Source organism: Anticarsia gemmatalis, chromosome 30 (genome assembly GCF_050436995.1).
Source record: "Anticarsia gemmatalis isolate Benzon Research Colony breed Stoneville strain chromosome 30, ilAntGemm2 primary, whole genome shotgun sequence".
Classification (NCBI taxonomy): Eukaryota; Metazoa; Arthropoda; class Insecta; order Lepidoptera; family Erebidae; genus Anticarsia; species Anticarsia gemmatalis.
Window position 1 is genome coordinate 7,501 of NC_134774.1, and position 5,000 is coordinate 12,500.

The 5,000-nt window shown below is 48.8% G+C and overlaps 2 non-coding genes across 2 annotated transcripts; both read right to left on the reverse strand.

Annotated features, from left to right (window-relative positions):
• Positions 1–238: 238 nt before the first annotated feature.
• On the reverse strand, positions 239–395 carry LOC142985670 (5.8S ribosomal RNA). The gene has a single exon (XR_012960221.1). It is a non-coding gene; the product is annotated as a 5.8S ribosomal RNA (ribosomal RNA).
• A 453-nt stretch (positions 396–848) lies between these two features.
• LOC142985706 (small subunit ribosomal RNA) lies at positions 849–2,750 on the reverse strand. The gene has a single exon (XR_012960253.1). It is a non-coding gene; the product is annotated as a small subunit ribosomal RNA (ribosomal RNA).
• Between the last annotated feature and the right edge of the window lie 2,250 nt (positions 2,751–5,000).

Here is a 5,000-nt window from a genome sequence, read left to right on the forward strand (position 1 = left end):
ATATGTGCGCGATATGAGATATTTCGCATATCATGCACTGTCCGCAGGCGGCACACCGCCGGTCGTTCGACAACGTTTGTGTAAACGTCGTCGCATGATCATCATCACAATCGACACGTGTGTGGTTCATCGTTGATATTTAAACGGACATTGGGACGAGGACTATTAGTCGACGTCACAATGAACCGTCATGTGCGCCCCCGTAAGGGCGCAATGTGGCATTTGTATTTTATACAGCCGGCCCTCAGACAGGAGTGGTCCTGGATGTGTCTCCACGGACCGCAATGTGCGTTCGAAATGTCGATGTTCAAATGTGTCCTGCAGTTCACACTATGACGCGCAGTTAACTGCGTTCTTCATCGACCCGCGAGCCAAGTGATCCACCGTCCAGGGTAATAGTTTTTACACCACTACCGCATGGATAATATTGTGTGTGTTAAATGTTACAAGTTACAAATGTTACATATGTATGTACATACATATATTATGTTTGTGGTATAACGATACACGACACACGATACAAGCGCGCCTACCGCAACAATGACGCTCTCGCGTGTTCTCGTTATGTGCGTTCGATTGACGAGCGCTCTCGTCGAGGTATCAACTCGTGGTAGCGGATTTGTATACCAGTCTACGTTGAAGTTACGACGAGCGCGACGCGAGATACGTTCGTCGGGTGGCGGCGCGAGATGCGCCACCCACCGTCGAACAGAGTCTCTTTTTTGAGTTTTGGGTGTTTAGGATATATAAATATTATCATCACCATCATCGTCCATCATCGTTCATCGTGTGTGTTGTGTGTGCACAACGACAACAAAAACAGCGCGACGACAACAACGACAACACGTTAATGATCCTTCCGCAGGTTCCCCTACGGAAACCTTGTTACGACTTTTACTTCCTCTAAATGATCAAGTTTGGTCAACTTCCCAGCAACGCCGACGGCCGTGAAGCCACCGCGTGTCGGTCCGAAGACCTCACTAAATCATTCAATCGGTAGTAGCGACGGGCGGTGTGTACAAAGGGCAGGGACGTAATCAACGCGAGCTTATGACTCGCGCTTACTAGGAATTCCTCGTTTATGGGGGATAATTGCAAACCCCAATCCCCAGCACGAAGGAGTTTCAGCGGGTTGCCCGGGCCTCTAGGCCAGGGAGAACATGCTGATTCCTTCAGTGTAGCGCGCGTGCGGCCCAGGACATCTAAGGGCATCACAGACCTGTTATTGCTCAATCTCGTGCGGCTCGAAGCCGCCGGTCCCTCTAAGAAGAATTTTAATACGTCGCCAGTGAGTTGCGTGACGGAGCCACGCACACCTAAATGACGACGCCTATTTAGCAGGCTAGAGTCTCGTTCGTTACCGGAATTAACCAGACAAATCGCTCCACCAACTAAGAACGGCCATGCACCACCACCCACCGAATCAAGAAAGAGCTGTTAATCTGTCAATCCTTCCGGTGTCCGGGCCTGGTGAGATTTCCCGTGTTGAGTCAAATTAAGCCGCAGGCTCCACTCCTGGTGGTGCCCTTCCGTCAATTCCTTTAAGTTTCAGCTTTGCAACCATACTCCCCCCGGAGTCCAAAATCTTTGGTTTCCCGGAAGCTGCCCGCCGAGCCATTGTAGTAACGTCGGCGGATCGCTAGATGACATATTTACGGTTAGAACTAGGGCGGTATCTAATCGCCTTCGAACCTCTAACTTTCGTTCTTGATTGATGAAAACACCTTTGGCAAATGCTTTCGCTGATGTTCGTCTTGCGACGATCCAAGAATTTCACCTCTAACGTCGCAATACGAATGCCCCCAGTTATCCCTATTAATCATTACCTCGGAGTTCTGAAAACCAACAAAATAGAACCGAGATCATATTCTATTATTCCATGCACGAAATATTCAAGCAGCATTTTGAGCCCGCTTTGAGCACTCTAATTTGTTCAAAGTAAAATTGTCGGCCCACCTCGACACTCACCGAAGAGCACCGCGATAGGATTTTGATATTGAACCGGCGTATTACCGCCGGCTCACCGACGATATGCTCCGCAGACGTGTCAGTATCACCGCGGATGCGGTGCACCGACAGCGCGGCGCACAAATGCAACTACGAGCTTTTTAACCGCAACAATTTTAGTATACGCTATTGGAGCTGGAATTACCGCGGCTGCTGGCACCAGACTTGCCCTCCAATTGTTCCTCGTTAAAATATTTAAAGTGTACTCATTCCGATTACGAGGCCTCGTAAGAGTCCCGTATCGTTATTTTTCGTCACTACCTCCCCGTGCCGGGAGTGGGTAATTTGCGCGCCTGCTGCCTTCCTTGGATGTGGTAGCCGTTTCTCAGGCTCCCTCTCCGGAATCGAACCCTGATTCCCCGTTACCCGTGACAACCATGGTAGTCGCAGAAACTACCATCGAAAGTTGATAAGGCAGACATTTGAAAGATGCGTCGCCGGTACTGGACCATGCGATCGGCAAAAGTTATCCAGATTCATCAAAATTAACGACTTCAGACGCGGGGCCCTCCGTCGATTGGTTTTGATCTAATAAAAGCACTCATCCCATCACTGGTCAGAGTTCTGATTGCATGTATTAGCTCTAGAATTACCACAGTTATCCAAGTAACTGAGTAAGATCTAAGGAACCAAAACTGATATATTGAGCCATTCGCGGTATCGCCTTAATACGGCTTGCACTGAGACATGCATGGCTTAATCTTTGAGACAAGCATATAACTACTGGCAGGATCAACCAGGGAGCTATCGAATAGAACACGCGCTCGTAGCGCGCACTCCGTCGATCCCGCGCGTCGACGATCCTAGATCACGCCGACGCGTTACGGGCGAGCTCTGTAAAACGTACACACAACACGCACATGTAAATAAATATTTATATGTAGTGTTGTGCGCACATAGAGAGTTTGGGGTCGCCGACGGGCGAACGTTTGAAACGGTTGTATCTCAAACACGTCAAACGTCCGCTGCCCGCCTGCATTTTCAGGACACACTGACGTGGCCCCAATTGGGAACGTTCGTACCGAGACGCGTTCACATTTTATTTAAAAAAACGTTTAACACAATACGGATGTGAAACAATCACGATTCCGCCCGGTGTCTATAGAGTAATGCCTCGCTAGATAGAGGTGTAAGTATAATTTTTCTCGGGACCGCTTCGATTCTATACGGACTCGTGCATACACAACGGTCCGTCGGCCCACACAGTTAAAGAGATTCATCTATCTCTCTCGTTTTATCCGAGAGAATACGAGAGACGACGAACGACGACGACGACGACGACGACGATAGTCGAGTCGTCCTGTCTGTCTGTAACGACGCGACTTTATTACATATATACATAGGTAGCAAAGTCTAGCGTCGTCTCTTTCTCGTACTCTCTATTATCGAACAAACGAGAGTGATGATAAATATTTATGATAGAGCGGACAACGAATAAGAACGCGTTGTCGCCCTAGCCTGCACAGCGGCGGCGCACGAACGAACGAACGAACGAACGAACGAACGAACGAATGCACACTCACGGACGGTACACGAACGAGAGTCGAGAGAGTGTTTTCTTATAGCAAAGATTTTATTCGTCGCGTCGAAAACACTCCGCCGCGGTCAAGCACATACATCACTCTCTACTCGTGATAATCGTACAACTACTTCGTGTGTGCACATATGTTGCTGTGTAGAGTAGAAACACACATGACAACACTAGCACACAGTCCAATTCGTAGACGATTATAACACATAACACATATATATGCACACCGTTTTTTTTTGTTTTCTTTCGGGGTGCATATATATGTGTTTTTCGTGATGATGCGCGCCCGCCGCCCGTCAACAACACAGAGTCGAGTCGCCGAAGTGAGACAACAAACGACGGAGACTGACTCTATGTTGTGAAACAGCTCTATCTCGCGCTCGCACTCGCCGCCGATCGTCGTTTGTCGTGAAACAAATGACGATCGCACCGCTGTACACATATGTCAAATCGTAGAGTCTGTGTCGTCGGGTTTGCGCGTTTCGCCGTGTGTGTGTACATAATAATATACATATGTGTGTTCGACGAGCAGGATTTTGTTTTTGTCCTGTCGATGACACAATTACCCAGACCTCCGACGCCTCACCCCTCACCCCCCCCCAGGCCAAGAGGGGAGGGGGGAGCGGGGGGGGGGGGGGCTTAATTTGCTGAATATAGGAGGGTTTTTTCAGTAGTCGGATCGGCAGGGTATTATTACAGTGATAGCGGGTAGACGGGGAGGGAGAGGGGGAGCAAAGGGGTTCAAGGGGGCGGTGGGTGATTAAGGGGAGGGGAGGGGGGAGGGTAGAGGTAGTGCTATGGTGCGTCATTGTGTGATCGTATATTGATTGCAGGAGGGGGTGCATGCGAGCACCCCCCCCCCCTCCCCGGTCTTATCACCCCCCCCCCCCCCCCCCTCCCCCTCCCCCGTCGCCGTTCCCCTTCGTACCACAGTCCCAAAAAAAAAAAAAAAAAAGGCAAAACATTGATTCTGGTTCTGTTCTGATTTTCAGTGACACCGAGAGGGCAGAAGAGTTGCAACGAAACTTATGTTTTCAGCTTGGGGTGAGTTTCATCACCCTCACACGCTTTGAGGGCGAGAAAACCTCTCAACTCGGACAACTCGGGGGAAAATAAATGAAGGTGAGTTATATTATTATTATTATTATTATGTATGTATGTATAATGATTTGAGGTTAACTAACGCTATTTATTATTCATCATCGTCGTAACAATGCAATGAGACCTCGCTGCGGTTGGTTCGTGTATTAAAAGCGCGCGGGCTGCGCATGCGCATGCGAGCGTGTAGCGAGTGTATTAGATGTTTATTCGGTTCGTGTATTAAATTGCCCCACAACATGAAAGATCGAGCTACGCGCGCGCCTATAAATTTTTAATTTTTTTTTTTTTTTCTCTCGTTTTCTCGTTGTCGAAGTTGGTCGACACACACACACAGAGAGAGAGTGACTGTAGCAGAGAGTGT